General features: G+C 38.4%; 1 pseudogene; it reads right to left on the reverse strand.

Annotated features, from left to right (window-relative positions):
- Positions 1-3673: 3673 nt before the first annotated feature.
- Positions 3674-4270, reverse strand: LOC145535756 (serine/arginine-rich splicing factor 2 pseudogene; annotated as a pseudogene).
- Between the last annotated feature and the right edge of the window lie 17179 nt (positions 4271-21449).

Here is a 21449-nt window from a genome sequence, read left to right on the forward strand (position 1 = left end):
CCCTTGGACTGCAAGGAGATCAAAGCAGTCATTCCTAAAGGATATCAGTCTACCTATTCATTGGATGGACTGATGCTGAAGTTCCAGTATTTTGGCCACCTGATTCGAAGTACTGACTCATTGGAATAGACCCTGATGCTGGGAAAGAATGAAGGCAGGAGGAAAAGGGACAACAGAGGATGAGATGTTTGGATGGCATCACTGACTCAATGGACATAAGTCTGAGCAAGCTCCAGGAATTGGTGATGGACATGGAAGCTTGTCATGCTGCAGTCCTTGGGGTTGCAAAGAGTCAGATTCCACTGAGCGAAAGAACTGAAGTAAACTGAAGTTTAGCAAAGTCTTCATTTGAATGAGGAGGTGTGTACTTGTATGTGTGTGTTTGTGTGTGTGTGTGCATGTATATGTGTGGGTTATATTTTAAAAGTTTTAACATGTTTGGTTAGGTTAATAACCAGTGGCTTAAGGGTGGTTTCTGGATACTAGTGAAAGTGAAAGTCACTCAGTCGTGTCCGACTCTTTGTCACCCCATGGACTGTAGCCTGCCTGGCTCCTCTGTCCATGAATTCTCCAAGCAGGAATACTGGAACACATAGTCATTCCCTTCTTCAGGGGATTTTCTTAACCCAGGGATCACACCCATGTCTCCCGCATTGCAGGAGGATCCTTTACCATCTGAGCTACCCTTCTGACCACCTACCTCCGATTCCCCATTCCCCACTCCCCGTCGCTCCTTCCCCTACTTCTGTTAACCACTAATCAGATCTCTTTTTCAATGAGCTTGGTTTTCCGGTTATTATTTATTTATTTATTTATTTATTTTGGATTCCACAATTAAGTGAGATAATAAAGTATTTGACTTTCTCTGTCTTATTTTCAATTCTCACTGTCCAATTCTCTTTATCTGAGAAACTGACTAAATCAGTTGTAGACAATAAATATTGTGTTATAGGAATTCAAAGTTTGAGATAAACTGCATTCATACCACAGAGGAACTTTCAAAATTTCAGTGAAATAGGTCTCTGTTACTAGTATCCAGTTGAGCTACTCACTGAAAAAAAAAAATTCTCAAAGTATTGTTTGGAGTCTTGTTTTTAATATTTGTTCCCAAATATCACAATTGATGTTCCCAAACCTCATTTCAATTCCGTGTATTTAAAGGCAAGGTACTGAGGCATTCAATATACAGGAAAGAGGACTGAGTTGAGAATTTACAGACCTAGGTTGAAGTCTAATCATTAATCCATTATTTACCCAAATACTTACTCTTTCCAGACTCCAGTTTCTTAAATTGTAATATGTGAAAATTGAGTCTATTTTTCATGGTTTAATTTAGTCAGTTTCTCAGACAAAGTGAATTGGGCAGTGAGATTGAAAATGAGACAGCAAAAGACAAATATTTTATTATCCCACTTTATGTGGTATCTTAAAAAAAAAAAAAAAGACAAAGCCGAAATACCAAGCTCCTTGGTAAAGAGATCAGACTAGTGTTTACCAGAGGTAGGGGAAGGAGGGTTGGGGAGTGAGGGATGGGGAATTGGAGTTAAGTGGTCAAAAGGTACAAACTTCCAGTTTTAAGATAAAGAAGTACTAGGGGTGTAATGTACAACATGATTATAGCTACCACTGCTGTATGATATACAGGAAAGTTGTTAAGAAAGTAAATTCTAAGTATTCCCATCACTAGGAGCAATTATTTTCCTTTCTTTTCTTCTTTCATTTTTATTGTATCTATATGAGCAGATGGATGTTAGCTGGACCTATTGTGATAATCATTTCTTGAGATATATAAATCAAACCATCATTCTGTATGCCTTAAGCGTACACAGGGATGTATGTCAATTATTTTTCAGTAAAACTGGAAAATAAAAAAAAAAAGAAAGAAAAAAATATCTGAAACAGAGTGTCCAATTGGCAACCATGAATTAAAGAGAAAAGGTTGAGTGGGGCTACAGTTAGGACCAGTAATGCTGAGACAAATTCCAAAGTCAAGCTAGGATTAACTGTCTCCCAAAATACTCATTCAAAGCCAGTAAGTTAAAATAGAGTACTGAGCCAAGGAAGACAATTCAAAAAGATTCAGAGCAGAGCCACACTAAAGTCCTACCCAGCTTGGGGATCATAGCCATAAGGTAGTAGCAGATGTGTGTGACATTGATTTTAACTTGCTAAATTATGTTTATACCTTGGATCTCTGGAAGTTGATACTCAATTGTTTTGATATCTTTGTTTATAACACATGTGAGATGTATGACCTCAATTATCTTTTCTGTTTGATACTTTTATGAATGACAATATAATCACAACAATTTTTTTAAAACACCAGGAAAAATGTTTGTTCAGAAAATACAGTACATACACAAACAAAAAGAGATAGCATGTTATTAGCACTTAGAAAATAACAAATTCTAAGCATCTTTCATATTTAAGTTCGTAACTGAAGATGGTCAGATTGACCACTTTGGGTGTGAAAGGAAAAAGTAAAGGCACATTTACTTTTAAGTTCACCTGCTCGATGTGTTCACTGTATGCTCCCTTATATATGCGAGGCCTGGGCCTGCATGACCGCAAGCACAGTTGTCAGGCGTTGTAACAAGCTGGATAACCATTTGTTTCTGCTCAGCCCACTACCTTTACATAGGAGCAATCAGCGGAAAACGTGAAGTAGCCAAGCATTCTGTACTACAAAACACCACCTTAACAGTTAATCGTCATTGCCCAACTATTGTACAACTGTGTCTACTGCACAAAAATACGTGAAACTAGAAGTATCTTTGATAAATAATTCTTTAAAAAATTATTTTCACCTTAAATTTCTCTGTATCGATGCAGATCCAGAATACCATTTAAATCCAAAGGTAAGTAACACATGTACATACACTTATAATAACTTCAAGTAGGTCTTTATTTTTAAAAGAATGATGACAATGAAGAGTCAATCACTAGGCAGTCTTTGACTACTCAAAAAGAAAAGGCTACACACATTTTCTTAAGTCTAGAGGCCACAAATTGGATAACAATCTGTTTACTTTCAAAGAAAATGCAGTATATAAAGACAAATGAAACTTTACCTCAAATATTCAAACCAATAACAAAGTTGTTCATCTCACTAACTTAAAAGATATGTGAATAAAAGAAACCAAATGCCGTTATAAAATGAAGTTTACCACTTGAGGCAAAATTCAAAACAGGTAAAAAGTTACACAATGCGTTAAGAATAACCTTTTCAACAGATAGTGGCTAATTTCAAGGACTGTCTGATCAACTGAGATGTTGTTCCTCTCCCCCCGCTGTCCCCCTCATTCTCCCCCACACCCCAGTTTTCAGGTTTTTCGTTAAAGACTTATTATTCTAATAAGACACCACTCCTTCCTCTTCTGGAAACCTGGAGGGATGTTTTGATTGTCCTCAGGGCCTGGAGAAGGCAATGGCACCCCACTCCAGTACTTTTGTCTGGAAAATCCCATGAACGGAGGAGCCTGGCGGGCTGCAGTCCATGGGGTCACTGAGTCGGACACGACTGAGCGACTCCACTTTCACTTTTCACTTTCATGCCCTGGAGAAGGAAATGGCAACCCACTCCAGTACTCTTGCCTGGAGAATCCCAGTGACGGGGGAGCCTGGTGGGCTGCCGTCTATGGGGTCGCACAGAGTCGGACACGACTGACGCGACTTAGCAGCAGCAACAGGGCCTGTACTTTCTTCCTGGTGGAAGCCTTCTGGATCTAGACCTAGTAGTGGTTGCTGAGGGATATCTGGCCTCCGAGGAGGACTTGGTACTTCCAGTAGATCTTGATCTCGAGGATGATGGAGAACTATCACAAGAGCGAGATGGAGACTTTGAGCAGCTGAAACGAGATCGGGCCTGACGTGGCGATGGGCTCCTGGTGCTGGACCTGCGGCAGCGACGAAGCCTCGGGCTGTGGCTCTGGCGTTCTTGACCCTGGGGAGGAGTTTCCTGGCTGCGGCCTTGGAGGAAATCTAGGAGGCGACTGTGGCGTGCCATCTGCACCCGCAGCTCTCGGCCATCCAGCATGTTCCCGTCTAGGGCGTCCATGGCCTCCTCGGCGTGGTGCTTGTCGTGGAAGCGGACGAAGGCAAAGCCACGGGACTCTTGAGTGAAGCGGTCCCGGGGGATGTACACATCGCAGATAGGCCCATACTTCTCGAAGATGCGCCTCAGGGTGCGGCATGAGATGCGGTCGGTCAGGTTGTCCACCTTGAGGGAGATCAAGTCGCCCACGTTGGGAGGAGGGCGGCTGTAACTCATGACCTTTGCGAGCTAAGCGGGGAGCCCCCGTGAACTGAATTCTGAGCTAGCTGCAGTCTGCAAAGCCTGCAAGGACGACACAGGCACTGTTAGTGTGGCCTTGGCTTTGTTCAGCCTCACGACTCTGCCTCTTTGTGTCAGTTGACCTCAGCCAGTGGCTGCTTAGAGACCCCCGAATGTTGACTGTTCGGTCTGCGCGGATTGTCTCGAGCTGAGACTGTTGGAGGAACAGCTCTGTACCAGTTTTCCTTTTTTTAAAGTGAAAGTTCATGACTATAACATCATTTTATGACTTTTCCAGTATATATCTAAACACCCAGCTTTAATTATGGGCAAAAGTATACACGTATAGATGTAATTATGTGACTAAATACATGGAAGTGCTGATTCATGCATGCTAAAACCATTTGTTTACTTTGAAGACAGAAACAAAGTTTCCAAACAGATCATGAACAGATAGGTTGATTCAGTAACACTAACGGGCAGGAGAACATGAGAGCCACCTACAGGGTATGAGCTGTAATCAGAAATTCAGTATGAGATCTCTTATTCTGCTTGAAAAAAATAAAAAATGTCAAAGTTATGATCTGTCATTCGAAATTACATAATTGAATATAACTCAGATTACTAAAATTGACTGTTTTCTTACTAATTAACTGATATACTTTTTGATGTAGTAAGTTCATTTGGTGTGACTTGCATTTAAAAAAATGCTTTTAGAATTAATAATTATATTTCATCAGATTGTTGGCAAGGCATCTTTTCTCATGAATCATGTCTATTAGGCTCTAATAAATGAGCCTGACAGTAGTGGGTGTAGAAATAGTATTTTATTAATTATTTCTCAACTTCGGTGAGCATTTTGTACTCTTTACAAGTGTCAAGGAGAGGGAAATTTTCCCCTCTATCCCTCTTGAGTTCTTTTGGCTGGATTGATAAGAATATTCGCATAAGGCGGATTAACAGGAGAAAAAGAAACACTTTAGTTCTCGTGCACAGAAGTCTCACAGAAATGGCACCTAAGAAGTAGCCAAAGCAGGCAACTTTTATACTTTTTAGGTAAACAGTAAATTTATGCAGAATTGACAGGACAAAGAATTTAGGCTTTGGACGCTTAATTAGTGAGAAATTTAAACAGTGTGGTCTTGGGGTAGTCAATTAAAGAAGTAACAAGCTTTGTGTATACAGGCTTCTCAGCCTGAACTCCCCCCCTCTGGTGATAAGGGTGTCCTTCAGCCTCTAGATGCAGGGGGAATTCATCTCCTGCTTTCAGAGAGAGAAAGAGAAAGGTCTTAAATGTCCCTTGTGTATTGGCTGTTTCTTAAGTAAATGTAACTTAAAATAATCAATATGCTATTGAGGCATATGGGGCCCTGGGCCCCAACAAAAGTCACTGCATCTTCTGCACGTTATTAATTCCTATGTATGTGCTCTGGTTATCCACTACTGCATAGCAACCTACATCAAAATTTAGTGGCTAAAAATTTTATCATTATTTTATCTCATAATTCTCAGACACAGGTATCCAGGCAGGAGCCTGTAGAACTCGTTTCTTCATTTTATCAGCTGAATTAGCTAGGGTGACTGGGATGGCTGTCTTGGAACTACTGGGTGTTGGCTGGTTCCCATCCCCCCTCCCCCAGCCCCTTTATCAGAGCCTCTCCGTGTAGTCTGGCAGATTTCTACTCTAGTTAGATTTCTTAGATAATGGTCAGGTTTATAAGATCCCATAGCAGAAGCATCAGTCCTCTTAAAGTCTAGGACCAGGCCAGTATATAGTATCAGTTCTGCATCTCTTCCAGGAATCCTCCCATACCCTGGAAAAGATAATCTCTCCTGCTCTTTTACAGTCAAACACCACTGGGCAACCCTTTTTCATATCTTTTATAGCAGAGTGTTGAGTTGTGTATTTACTTGTCTGAGTCTTCTTTAACTGTGAGAAAATTGAGTACAGGGGCTGAATCTTCCAACGCCGTATGTTCCAGTGCCACGCACAAAATAATCAGCTGAAATATAGCTTAAAAAATAAGTATCTTGTATATATTGCAGGTGTTCAATACGTTTGTATGTCAAATACATGAAATAATCAAAGCTAACAAATATGATTGGAAAAAATGTTAAGGAGTCTTTATAGGTGAGTAGAGAGGTAATTTTAGGAAAAAAATCATGATTTAAGATGTTTACAGTTCCTTTGAAGTAGTATATTTTGAGGCTTGCTATAGAAGCAAAGGCAGTTCAAAACTTTAAAAATTTGTGAAGTCTGTATTCATTAATTCATCAGCTAAAATAAGCTAGTATCACTGGAGCTGCTCATCTTTTAAAATTTTGTCTTAAATGTAAACTTGTTGAAATATTTTTGAAACTAATTTTTCTTTTTCTTTTCCATTCTCTTGGGATTAACATGGTGATTTACCACTAAGAACTTCAAGATGTATTAATAAATTTGAGAGAGAGTGTAGCTCAGACTTTGCATGGAGATGCATTTTAAAAGCACAGTCACTCAAAAGTAATTTATAACATGATTCAAATTTTAAGCATTACCCATAAAAAAACATTGAAAATAATTTCATAAAATGTTGAACATTCTGAAAGTTCCATCCTACTATTCAGTTTACTTGTACTTCACAATGGTGCAGAATTTCTAACATAGACATCCTCAATTATAGTCAGCACTTTTTGGCTTTTCTGTTTTTCTTTACAAACCCTCAATTATTTTCTTTTGAAGAGAGTCTTCATGTCTTTTCTCCTAAGCATTTCAATTACATTTCAGAAAAGGAAGAGATAAGATAAACTGGATCAGAAATAATACACTTTTGGGGACAAGTTTGGAAAGTGGGAGCATCTCTAAATTAATTCTTTATCATGTCTTATAGAATACATTTATGATTTTATGCCTTATTTTGGCCTTGTCTACTGAATTATAACTTCATTGATGACAGACTTTGGATCCTTTCATAGCTTCCACCTTCATAGTCATGGAGAAAATGGCCAATTCATTGGGTATAATAAAGAGTTGAGATCCTTCAAGGCCTTCCCATCCCTAAGAACTGGATATTTGGGAAACTAAGATTAAAGCTGGCCATGTATTTAGTAAATAAAGTGTTATTAGAACATAGCCAAGTCCATTGATTTAGTATCATGCATGAATGCTTTCTAGGGCAGAATTGATTAGTTGCCACAGAGATCATATGGCTGGCAAACCTAAACTATTTACTATCTGGCCCTTTAAGAAAAGTTTAACATCCCTTACCTTAGAAATCAAAATCCAAACATCCCAGCTTGTTTCAGAAGATTTTTGTCATCTTTGTCCAGTATCTAATCCTCCCTTACCATTTTGAGGATAATCTCTACTTTGTGTGGTCTTTCTAATGAGAAGAACACAGCTCAGACCTGATTAAAGCTTCTTACCTGAAAGATTGAATATAGAGCAAAATGCTGCAATGATTAGAGATGGTTAGAATTATTTCACAACCGTTATGTTGGTAGTATCCTGTACCTGGGCTTCTCAGGTGGTGCTACTACTAAAGAACTCGCCTAACAATGCAGGAGACATAAGAGACTCAGGTTCAATCCCTGGTTCAGGAAGATCTCCTGGAGGAGTGCATGGCAACCCACTCCAGTGTTCTTGCCTGGAGAATCCCATGGACAGAGGAACCTGGCGGGCTACAGTCCATAGGGTTGCAGAGTCAGAGATGACTGAGTGACTTAGCATGCACGCATACATCCTGTACCTAGTCTGTAGCATTCTGACCAAATTGTTCCTGTTAAAGGAATGCTTTCTAACTTCCTATTCTGTGATCTGGCAAAATATTTTCTTTCTTCAACAACCCCATAGCAGTACTATGAGTGTCACCAAACCAAACTTGGGTCTACTTGCCTATGTGGAGTAAAGCCAACCTACTGATACTGGGTTGTAATGAAAGAAAGTGCAACATTTATTGTAAGGCCCGTAAAAGGAGTCTAGGACAGCTAGTGCCCAAAAAGCATCATGTCCCTGATGGGTTTCAATAAAGCAGTTTTAAAGGCAAGATGAAGGAGGGACATTCCAGGGTATGTAATCAACTTGTGCACGATTCTCTGATTGGTTAATGGTGAAGTAACAGTCCTTGTCACAGGGATTATCATCATCAATCCTTTGACTCCAGTATGCCTGGGAGCTATGTGCTCACAGTCATGAAGTAGTTAAAGTCTTCCGTTTGGTGGGGGTTTTAACATCTGTAAAACAGCTCAGAAACTGTGCATCAGATACTGTCATCTAGGTACTTCAGAGAGGAGCTGAAGTAGAAGCTATGGGGAAGGGGGTCTGTCCCAGGAAGGCCCCCTAGGGTTCTCCTCAATTACATGCACCCTGATGTTCTTCCAAAATCCTCTTGAAGTTAAGGACAGACAGATTTGTTTTCCATTGTTTACTACCCAAAGCATCCTAACATATACACTTGGCATAAAAATACTCCATTAATTTCATACCTGCTCAGAGGTCTTGCTCAGGGCTGTACACAACTCCAGCTTGTGCCATTCACATTGACATCATCATTATGAATGGTATCCATTGGAGCTGTGCAGTGTCTAAACTTCATAGTTGTAAAAGGCTGCACTGCTTTGTATCGGCTCATTTTTTCAGCTCCTCTTCAGTTGTCTTACATCTGTGCTCTGCAAAAGAGTCAGTTCTAACTACTTTTGCTATCCAGAGGAATCATGGTATTACTTGGTCTTTTTGTGATCACTTTGTTCCCAATGCCAAATGCAGACTCTTCAGTTTGTTCATCTGACAAATTCATATTTATTCTTTAATGCTCTTCTCAGGTGTCACCTTTACTATAAAACTTTCATTGTCACATCTTTTTCCTGCCACTGACCCTAGGCATTCATAGTAAATGGCTTTATCAGATGTAAACATAATACTTTGTATACATTTCTGATATGAATGCATTTCATGATGGTTTTATGTTAGTCTTCCGTACTAACCTATGTGCTTTTTGAGCAAGCATATTTGTCTAGTTGTGGCCTAGTTGAGGAAAACCCTAGCACAGAGCAGATGCTTAAAGGACTATCTCTTTGTGGACTTTTTCATGTATCCATTAATACTCGTAATTCATTGAATGTACCAAATCATTTAATATTTAGAGCTTTCAGTCACACATTGTCATATATATCCAGATGCAGCAATATTTACTTCTTTCTATCAATTGCCAATGTCAACTAAAAAAAAAAAATCCCAGCATAGTAAGGGGGAACTTCACTTGAAAGAAAAGGTCAGTGTGAGGAGGGTCTACTGCAATTGGAGGAGGAGAACTATTGCAGTAGGGAGAATGCCATAACCATAAGATCTGCAAGCCTCTCAAGGTTAATCAAAAGTGGTTTTTCTTCTGTTGAGAGGAAGTAGCAAGGGTATTGAGGGTAGGGAGTGGGAAAATTGGATAAAAGAGTAGTTTGATTAAATAGTAGATCAGAGAATATTTTACCCTAAAGTCAGCCTGTTCTAGTCATAGTTCTGGAGTCAGGAGGAAGGAGTGAAACTTGAACGTTTGACTAATAAGCAATTTGTTCCAATAAGAATAAACACTTCAGCTGATAATTTATGAGACCAAAAAAATGGCAGTTTGGAATATCTTTGTCTGGCCCTGCCATAGGTAAGCAAGAGGAGGCATCTGTGAGTCTTATTTAAGTCATATGGGGAAGGGTCATGCTTGCACTCATGCTCAGCAGTGTCTGACTCTTTGTGACCACATGGACTGTAGCCCACCAGGCTCCTCTGTCCATGGGATTTCCCAGGCAAGGATACTGGAGTGGATTGCCATTTCCTCCTCCAGGGGAATCTTCCAGGACCCAGCGACTCAGCAATTGAACCACCGAGCCACCTGGGAAGCCCATGGGGAAAGGTGGTTCTTACCAATAAACTGTTTTCTACAATACAAAAGGCAGAGAGATACCTTAACTTTTGCTGTTTTCCAGGATTAGAGGGCTCAGGTAAAATTCAACATTGTCACTAACAATAGTTTTCAGTGTTGAAGGAGAAAAGCAGACTTTCTTTTCCAGTAGTCATCACACAGCCAGTAAATGTATCCACTTGTTAAATTTAGTTGCCTTTTATCTTAGAGAGTTCCCCCAGGGAAATTTTTACAAAGAACTAATATTGCTTTCCTACCTAAACCAAGAATGTGGACTAAGTATCAGAGACTTATCGGATTTCTTTCAAGCTAAAGTCACCTTCATTCACTTGATAAGACTATATAGGGCATAGTTATACTGGAACAAAGCTTGAGTGAAAAACAGAACTTTATTAAACAAAATACACCTGCTAAGACCCAAATGTGTGCTGTCAGTGATTCATATCTGCCTTTCAGAACAAAGATTTTTTAAAATATCTTTTTAAAAGAGAATTTTCTTATTTGTCACTTGCTTTCTTTTTAGTTGATCCTAACCTCATTTCATGTGGGAAAACTGTGTTTGAAGAGACAGAATTACAAATGAGTTCAGCATTATTGTTATAGTCCGCATATTAAAATATTACTGTAAGCTAAAGCAAGGAAGTCAAAGATAGTAGATTAAGAGAAAACTGCTGGGGAAATGAACAAGCAATATTAAAAATAAATGATAGGGTTCTATTACTCTATTGGAAGTAGCATATATTAGTGGAACATCTAAGGAATTAGGCTATCAGTAAGCTATTTGAAATATAGGTTTTTTCAAAACTAAGTACAGTTTTCTCTAATAATCAGCTAGTTTCTGCTGTCAAAATCCTTTAGTGTCCTTGATGCAGTTACTGCCAAAATGAAGCATGCCCTTCTTCCTAATGGTCTACTCCTCGCCTTCCTTGTACTATGATAGGTGTAAAACAAGTGGCATACATGCACTATTTATGTTTTTTTCACCCTGCTTTCATTTCACATTCCACCAAGATGTTTTAAAGATCAATAATGGCTTTATAATTTCCAATTTCAAAGGTTTTTCTTCTGTCTCATTTACTTTAGAATGTCCATTGCTTTTGATTTTTTGCTGCTTACAGTTGACTTTTCCCTTGAACTGTGTTGACTGTATGCTACCTATTACTCTTTTTACAGATTTGGCAAATCAGTTTATTACTTTGAGTGCTTCTTTTTAATTCTTCTCATTCCATTATTTTTGGAATTTGCCATACTTCTGTATTTTGTGTGCTGGTTCTTCTCTGTATGACTATTTATTCAATTTTATGGTTCCAACTAAAACCTGCCATTGGATTGGATATATTACCTCAGTGGGGAAGGGTATCTATGTAGTTTACTCTCAATAAAGCTCTAAGCTTTATATTGCTAATTGCCTTCTAAATATTCACAAATGGATGTCTTGCTATTCCTTCTAAGATAGCTATTCAAAATCATTTTTCTTTCCAAACCTAGTTCCCTTTTCTGATTTTCTCATTCTTCTACCTCTGCCATAGCCTTTAGATATATTAAAAAAAAAATTTGAATTTTTTTTTAACTTACACTCCGCAGGCTCATTGCTACCCTCCTAGGCCAGACCTTTAAGCCGAAGTAGCTAGTCTCTGGGCCCACTAGAATGTCCAAGAGGGCAGAATTTTCTGTATGCTTTGTTAATTAATGTAGCCTGATCACAAAGAATGGGCTTTCCAGGTGGCTCAGTGGCTAAAGAATCTGCCTGCAATGCAGGAGACACAGGAGATGAGGGTTCCATCCCTGGGTCAGGAAGATCCCCAGGAGGAAGAAATGGCAACTCACTCCAGTATTTTTGCCTGGATAATCCATGGACAGAGGAGTGTGGTGTGCTACAGTCCATGGGGTCGCAAAGAGTTGGACAAAACTAAGGTGACTGAACACAATCACAAAGGATGGTAACTGGCTCAGTTAATGTTCAGTTGCTCAGTTGTGCCTGACTTTTTGCGACTCCATGGATTGCAGCACCCCAGGCTTCCCTGTCCATCACCAACTCCCAGAGTTTGCTCAGACTCATGTCCATCAAGTTAGTGATGCCATTCAATCATCTCACCCTCTGTTGTCCCATTTTCCTCCTGCCTTCAATCTTTCCCAGCATCAGAGTCTTTTCCAATGAGTCAGTTCTTTGCAGCAGGTGGCCAAGGGATTTCAGTTTCAGCTTCAGCATCAGTCCTTCCAATAAATATTCAGGACTGATTTCCTTTAGGATGGACTGGTTGGATCTCCTTGCAGTCCAAGGGACTATCAAGGGTCTTCTCCAACACCACAGTACAAACGCATCAATTCTTTAGTGCTCAGCTTTCTTTATGGTCTAACTCTCACATCCATACTTGACTACTGAAAAACTATAGCTTTGACTAGATGGACCTGTGTCAGCAAAGTAATGTCTCTGCTTTTTAATATGCTGTCTAGATTGGTCATAGCCTTTATTCCAAGGAGCAAGCATCTTTTCATTTCATGGCTGCAGTCACCATCTGCAGTGATTTTGGAGCCCCCCAAAATAAAGTCTGTCACAGTTTCCATTGTTTCCCCATCTATTTGCCATGAAGTGATTGGACCAGATGCCATGATCTTAGTTTTCTGAATGTTGAGTTTTAAGCCAACTTTTTCACTCTCCTCTTTCACTTTCATCAAGAGGCTCTTTAGTTCTTCTTCACTTTCTGCCATAAATGTGGTGTCATCTGCATATCTGAGGTTATTGATATTTCTCCTGGCAATCTTGAATCTAGCCTGTGTTTCATCCAGCGGCATTTCTCATGATGTACTCTGCATATAAGTTAAATAAGCAGGGTGACAATATACAGCCTTGATGTACTCCTTTCCCAATTTGGAACCAGTCCATTGTTCCATGTCCAGTTCTAACTGTTGCTTCATGACCTGCATACAGATTTCTCAGGAGGCAGGTCAGGTGGTCTGATATTCCCATCTTTTTAAGTTTTTTCCACAGTTTATTGTGATCTACACCGTCAAAGGCTTTGGCGTAGTCAGTAAAGGTGTTTTTCTGGAACTCTCTTGCTTTTTTGATGATCTAGCGGATGTAGGCAATTTGATCTCTGGTTCCTCTGCCTTTTCTAAATCCAGCTTGAACATCTGGAAATTCATGGTTCACATCCTGTTGAAGACTCTCTTGAAGAATTTTGAGCATTACTCTGCTAGCATGTGAGATGAGTGCAATTGTGTGGTAGTTTGAACATTCTTTGGCATTGCCTTTCTTTGGGATTGGAATGAAAAATGACCTTTTCCAGTCCTGTGGCCACTGCTGAGTTTTCCACATTTGCTGGCATATTGAGTGCGCCACTTTAACAGCAACATTTAGGAATTGAAATAGCTCAACTGGAATTCCATCACCTCCACTAGCTTTGTTTGTAGTGATGCTTCCTAAGGCCCACTTGACTTCACATTCCAGGATGTCTGGCTCTAGGTGAGTGATCACACCATCGTGGTTATCTGGTTTATGAAGATCTTTTTTGTATAGTTCTTCTGCATATTCTTACCACCTCTTCTTTATATCTTCTGCTTCTGTTAGGTCCATACAGTTTCTGTCCTTTATTGTGCCCATCTTTGCATGAAATGTTCCCTTGGTATCTCTAATTTTCTTGAAGAGATCTCTAGTCTTTATTAATGTTTGTTAATAAATGAATGAGCCCAAATATTCAAAGTTAATTCTGCTATTACTTATTTTACCTTAATTACCAGATGGGTATTTTTTAATACCATTTTTGTATTACTGCTTTTATTATCAGAAACTTCATTTGGTCTACTGTGTCTCTTGTTTTTTTTGACTTAAGATTGTCCATTTTTCTATTCTAACGCAGTCCTAAGAAAGAGAGTTAATGTTATAAGACTGAACATACTGGGGTTAAACAGCCTGAGTTTGATTATAATTCTTTTCATTTACTAATTGAGATATTAATTTAATTTTTCTATGCTTTTATTTTTACATCTATAAAATTGAGTTAATGATCATTGGCTTGTTGTTAGGATTAAATAAGTTTGCACTGTTAAACACTCAAACAGTGCCTGGTATTTAGTAAATGCTCAATATGCATTATTATTATTATCATATCAGCCACTACATTTCAAAATATTCCTGATGCATAAGTCAGGGATATCCAAATGTTTAATAAGACATATTTCATCTTTCAAACAAAATTTTCATATAATCCCAATAAATTTATGAAATACAAAATCAGTGCTGTTTTGATTATTTGCACCTTCCTTTCTCTAATAAACTCATAAGTCCTCTTCACAGAGTTCCCATACTCCAAGAATTACAATTTTTTTGTGTGTGTGTGTAGCAAAGTTTTATTAAAGCACAAAAAGGATAGACAAAGCTTCTGACAACAGACAGCAGAAGGGGGCAGAAAAGATAGCCCCTTGCCAGTTATTAGCAAGGCAACTTATACCTGTTAGCAAGCTGTTGATCATACATAAAAGAAACACTTCAAGGTTGAGGGAGTTGCACCAGGTTTCTCTCCCACAACATATATATCCGCACAATGGGAGTCCTCTCCAGACTAGATGTCTCTGCGTTAGCTATATTGTATCCACAAAACAATTGATGTAAGTCTTGAAGGAAAACACACCTCCAAACAAACACATGGTTTCATTAAGATAGCTTAAGAAAAACTTTTTCATGAGTAAGATGTATTGTTTCTTTGGACAATTAGCAGCTCAAGGTTTGGGAAAAAGATACTTTCAGGTAGAACCCATTGTCATCATAGCAATACAGGATTAAAAGGAGCCTCCTACTCACGTGACTAAAGTGGGAGCAAAGGAATGTAGGAAAAAAGGTCCACCTCTTGCCATTCATTTCCTTCTGCCGCTTGGGGACCTCTGGCCTCCCTAGCATAACTTGCCAAATGGCGGGACCTTAATATGATAGGAAGCGTCCTTATAAGAAGAGGAAGAGACACCCAGCACTCTCTCTCCTGTGTGAACACAGAGAAGGATCCTGGTGGGCTACAGTCCTATCCATAGGGTTGCAAAAGAGTCGGATACGACTTGCAACCAAACAATAACAACAATGTTGGAAGGGGGCTGTCTACAAGCCTGTAAAAGAAATGTGACTGAAACCAACCCTAACAACACCTTGATTTTGGACTTCTAGCCTCTAAAGTTGTGAAAAAGTTAATTTCTGCTGTTTAAGGGATCCCGTGTGTGCTTTTCTTTTATGGTGCCCTGAAGACTACTGGGGCTTCCCAGGTGGCGCCAGTGCAAAGAATGTGCCTGCCAGTGCAGGAGATGTAAAAGATGTAGGAGACATGGGTTTGAACCCCTGGGCCAGGAAGATCCCCCGGCAGAGGGCATGGTACCCAACTTCAGTATTCTCGCCTAGAGAATCCCACGGACAGAGGAGCCCAGCAGGCCACAGTCCATGGGATCGCAAAGAGTAGGACATGGCTGAATGACTAACACTACACAGACTACTACTAATACAGGGTCCTACACATTGCTTTAAACCTTTTTGTAGATTTTCTTTATTATAATGTTATTTGAGGTGGCTTTTGGAATAGTGGGTTCTGAGACTTTTGTGCATCTATTAATATTGGTCCTCAGTTCCTTTTCCTAAAGCCTGCTCTTATTGTTATTGCCTCACATCTGTCTATCTTGTAGCTTCTGTTATTGAGCTGTTGTATTGAAAGGGACCTGAATGTGGCTTCCCTTCATATTGGAGGACAAATACATTACAATTTCCAAATGCTATCCTGAGGTCAGGCACATACATTCATTTTTAGAGACCAATCAGATTTTTTCTTCTCCAAAAAAGTATTAGATGATGATTTTTGTGTGTGCATGTTTATTACACATTAGTCTCATTCAAATTGAAAACAAAAAGTGGAGCTACAAACCCAAGTTACAATTGTACTAGCTTTTCTTTTTTAAAGCTTCTAATTTTATACTGGAGTATAGCTGATTAACATTGTTGTTGTAATAGTTTCAAGTGGACAGCAAAAGAATTAGCCATAGGTATATGTGTATCCATTCTCCCACAAACTCCCCTCCCATTCAGGCTGCTACATAACACTGAGGAGAGTTCCCTGTGCTATATGTACTAGGACCTTGCTGGTTATCCATTTTAATTATAACAGTGTAGCACTGCTGCTGCTGCTGCTAAGTCACTTCAGTCGTGTCCGACTCTGTGTGACCCCATAGACAGCAGCCCATCAGGCTCCTCTGTCCCTGCGATTCTCCAGGCAAGAATACTGGAGTGGGTTCCCATTTCCTTCTCAAATGCATGCATGCATGCTAAGTCGCTTCAGTCGTGTCGGACTCTGTGGGACCCCATAGACAGCAGCCCACCAGGCTCCTCTGTCCCTGGGATTCTCCAGGCAAGAATACTGGAGTGGGTTGCCATTTCCTTCTCCTAGCAGTGTAGCACTAGCTTTTCTAAACACCCATCTACCTATGGACCTCATGGCCATTTCTGCTAACAAGGATGCTTGCACTGAGATTTACAAACTCCTCCACACCAAGAATTACAATTTAAAAACTACTGGTCTCAGTAACTTTTGATTTACTAAGTATTGATTGATTGACTAAATCATGTTGAAAAATCATTAGATTATAGAAAGAGCAAACATTTTTATAATTCATCTATTATTTTGCCTGTCTCGAATGAGGATATTCTAAGTCAAGGAAGTCATATTTGAAGACAGTTTTCATATCTTTTAGTAAATTAATTTAGATCAAAGGAATAAGCTTTTTCATAAATAATAAATTAGGGATAAGTTTGAATTAAAAATCATATTTAAGGATTCAAAGCATTGTGTTATTATAATTGTCATATACAGAATAGATTATCTGCCCTTTGAGCATTTGTAGATGACTTAAACATTATTAGTTTCTGAATAAAACCTATAAGATATAAAAAACATTTTCTAAATAATATTAACAGTATTTACCCTTTTACTTTCAACTCTTAAAGCTTAGTGAAACTTTAGACTTTACTGATATCCCCATTTCTAGCAAAAAGATATCTATTTATCTCTAGTGCTTGAATGGAAATTTTTAAGAAAATGTTAGTTGATGTTATTAAAATAAAGTGAAAGTGTTAGTGGCTCAGTCATGTTGTACCCTTTGCAACCCCATGAACTGGAGCCCACCAAGCTCCTCTGTCCGTGAGATTTCCCAGGCAAGAATACTGGAGTGTACTGCCATTTCTTTCTCCAATTAAGAGAAAGGTGCCATCTAAAATTATACTGTCTTATTCTTAGAAAGAATTTCCTGAGTAATCCAATGAACGTCTCACAAAGATTCATGTACTCTTAAACGGGTTGAGGGGAACACATTCATGAGATATTTTAGTCCCTCCATTTTACAAATGAGAAGAATATGAGCCTGCTAAGTTAAGCAATTTATCAAGGATAAATGGTTGCATATTAAATATTAATAAGTATTAAAATCTCTGTTCTCAATCTAGTGCTCTTTCCACCATTTGGAAAATTAATCATATAGTCATAATCATCAAAATATTTTTTCCCGTGTCCCAAAAAAGAACAGAATGCCATGTTTTAGAATCCAGATGACGTATCAACTTACAAAGCAGCATAAAAAACAATTTTAAATTAAACTTTTGGATTAAGCAGATGATGACTGCTTGAGTGACAGTGGCTTGTACTGGAATAGAAAGTAAATCAATAAGCAGAAATATTTCAGTTATCTGTTTTCCTGAATTTCAATCAACAGAGGTGTTCTAAGAAGGATTGAGAAATAGAAGGAAAGTCTTTCCCCAATTTGTGGCTGTCTTTATTGAATACATTTTCTTTTTACTTTACTCTTTTAGACAACTCTTACCTCTGTTCTGTCCTTCTCCTACTAAAACTTTTTGGAAACTTGTATCAGACTTTTTTGTACTGAAATGTAAATGGCTCGCAAGCCTTAAGGTACTGCCTCTACCAAGGAAGTGTAAGGATTGAGATTTAAGGGTGGCAAAGAAAGGTAAAGTTATGGAAAGACTATCTAAATGTGAGATTTCAAGCGTCAGTGAGGAAGAGAGTAATGTTAGGGGAAGCACACTGACTGAAACCGCCCACCCTGGCCAGGCACCATAGTAATCATTTGCATGAGTTGTTTTACCACAGGAGGTCCTGGTAAGGAGCATGGAACTAATAAGCCACCACCAACCAGAAGAGTTCGGGAAAGGTCAAAAGGAGACACCACATGTCCGACCACCTCCCAGAATACTTCTCTCTTGCATCCATCTTGGCTGAACAAGGTGTGCACCACCAGGAAGGACTCTGAGTCAGAATGATTGGCTAAAGACAACCGGGAAACTAATCCCATCACCATAAAATCGGAGACTGTGAGCCATGTGGCAGAGCTGTTCTCCTGGGTTCCCTTACCCTACTGCTCTCCACCCGGGTGCCCTTTCCCAATAAAATCTCTTGGTTTGTCAGCACATGTGTCTCCTCGGGCAATTCATTTCCGAGTGTTAGACAAGGGCCCAGTTTCAGGCCCTGGAAGGGCTCCCCCTTCCTGCAACAGTAGCGGTTTAAAATTGTAGGAGGACAGACTTGCCAGTGCTTTTAAAATCATTGTCAACTTCCACAAAGAAACAAAAACAAACAAGGAGAAAAAATGACAGTTATATAGCCAAACACAAAATAAAAACAAAAAAACCCCTCAAGTTAATGGGACTCAACTACATTTAAACTGAGGTTAATATGTGGAGTATCAATTTCCTTAATAAGCTGAAGCCCTCAGTCCATGAATATACTCCTTAATTTAATTTAGATATTCAATTTTTCTCGGTAATGTTTCACAATTTTACATACAGAAATCGTCATATCTTTCATTAGATTTATTTTTATCTGTTTCACTTTTTAGATATTACCATCAAAAGCATTGTTTTATTAATACATTTCCCATTTGCTGTTTGTCTGTACAAATATAACTCATTTAAAAAAAAAAATACTGACCTTGTATTCAGCAACCTTGTTATTTAACCTTATGCAAATAGCTTACCTGTAGAATTTGTTTCACATTCCATAATGATTAAAAGATCAATTCTCTAAAGCAATATAATAAATCTAAGATTTCATACAGACAATAATGTTTCTAAAAATTCATATAGCAAAAATTGACATGAAAAGAATAAATATGTAAATTCATAATTGTTGTGGAAAATTTTAACACAACTCTCTAAGTAGTCCAGGGAAGATTTTTAACACAAATATCAAACTTGATCAATTGAAATATATAAAACTCTACTCAACAATGAAAGAAATTATACTTTTAATAAGTATATATAGACTGTATTACAAAATTCATTATGTGGTTGTATATAAAACAAATCTCAACATATTCAAAGACTGAAATGCAATAAAATATACTTTTTGACCATTGAGATGTTGAATTAGAAATCAATAACAAAAATTATTTTAAAATATATCCAAATGTTCAGGAGCTAGGCATTTTATTTAAATAATCACAAAGAAGAAATCACAGTGAGCATGAGAAAAGGAGAATTTTAGCTATATTTTTCTGGCTTATTATGTATGTATGTTCTCTAACACCATCACATTTTCCCCTACAAGCATATGCACTAGCAGAGTTTATATTGTATGTATCTAGTTTATTTTAGGGTCTGATAAGGCCAATGGAAGATGTTCATTAAATGATAGTTGAGTATATCAGGCAGAACTGTTAGTTTTAAGCAACATGATATGATTTTGATAACTTTAAAAAAATAATTTATTTTAATTGGAGGCTAATTACTTTGCAATATTGTAGTGGTTTTTGCCATACATTCACATGAATCAGCCATGGGTGTACATGTGTCCCCCATCCTGGACCCCCCTCCCATGTCCCTCCCCATCCCATCCCTGACTTTGATAACTTTAAAAAATGAATTTATTTTAATGATATAGAGTAGCTCAAAGAATGGTTTGGAGAGCCAGAGAACCCATGGGTCTAAACTATCAGCCAGGAGAAATGTCTAAACTTAGTGCTTGGTCTGATCTGGTGCCACTACTGCTGGATTACTTGATTACTCTGTAGATTGTAATGCTGAGTTCACAAACACAAAACGTTAGATGCTGCTAAAAAGTGGGTGTTGCTTCTACTTCATTTGTGTGACCAGAATAGATTCTGCAATTGCTGTTTTTCTTTCTCACAGTGGGAGCTTTTAATTGCAAATCTGGGGCATATGCATCCAAATGATAGAATTCAGTTTCTGTGCTACTGCCCTAGTTTCAAAGGAGGCTAAGAAAGCAAGTACTTGGGATCTTCAGCTTTTATAGTGAAAGATATATTTGCCTCATAAAGTGGGAGATTCGAAAAACATATGGAATGGACAAGGTTCAAGAAATTTATCTATGACTTTCAGGTACACATGGGTCTTGCCAAGACACTTAGGTTAAACTCTATTTACTGATCTGTAGGGTCTCTGAGCATGATGTCATCAAAATAGAGGATAAGTGTGATGCCAGAAGGTCAATGTTGCTATGAACTAGGCTGTGATATAGAATGAAAAAGTTGAGACAATATAGTGAGATTAATACCACTACCTTGTGAATTGCAAGCAAATTGTTCTCATGTTCTCAGCTTTTCAGAGTAATGGAATAAAACCATGTGCCCAATCAATAGCTATTGATTACTTAGAAAGCAAAGCAGGTTCCTTAGGATGTTATTGATTTGTTCTAGTGAAGAGACCACATATAGAACAATGACCTCAATTTGCTGTCTCTAGCTAGTCAAATTTATAACAATCCTCTGTTTTACTCCTGAATACTCTGACTTTCACACTAGACAAAGTGAAATTTTAAACAAGAATATGACAGAAATCACCAACCCTGAATCTGTAAAACCTTCAATAGTGAAACTAATTTCTGTGATTCTCTTTAGGGATTTAATCCTGCTTTTGACATATTATAATAAATAGAAAGACATCTACTTATGCTTCATTGACTACTCTAAAGCCTTTGACTGTGTGGATCACAAAAAGCTGTGGAAAACTTAAAAAGATGGCAGTAACTTACCACCTTACTTGTCTTCTGAGAAACCTGTATGTGGGTCAAGAGGCAACAGTTAGAACTGGACATGGAACAACTGATTGGTTCAAAATTGGGAAAGGAATATGATAAGACTGTATATTGTCACTCTGTTTATTTAACTTCTATGCAGAGTACATCATTTGAAATGCTGGGCTGGATGAATCACAAGCTGGAATCAAGCTTGCCAGGAGAAATATCAATAACCTCAGATATACAGATGACACCACCCTTATGGCAGAAAGTGAAGAGGAA

The sequence above is a fragment of the Giraffa tippelskirchi genome, chromosome X, assembly GCF_054371585.1.
Source record: "Giraffa tippelskirchi isolate mGirTip1 chromosome X, T2T-mGirTip1v1.2.pri, whole genome shotgun sequence".
Lineage (NCBI taxonomy): Eukaryota > Metazoa > Chordata > Mammalia > Artiodactyla > Giraffidae > Giraffa > Giraffa tippelskirchi.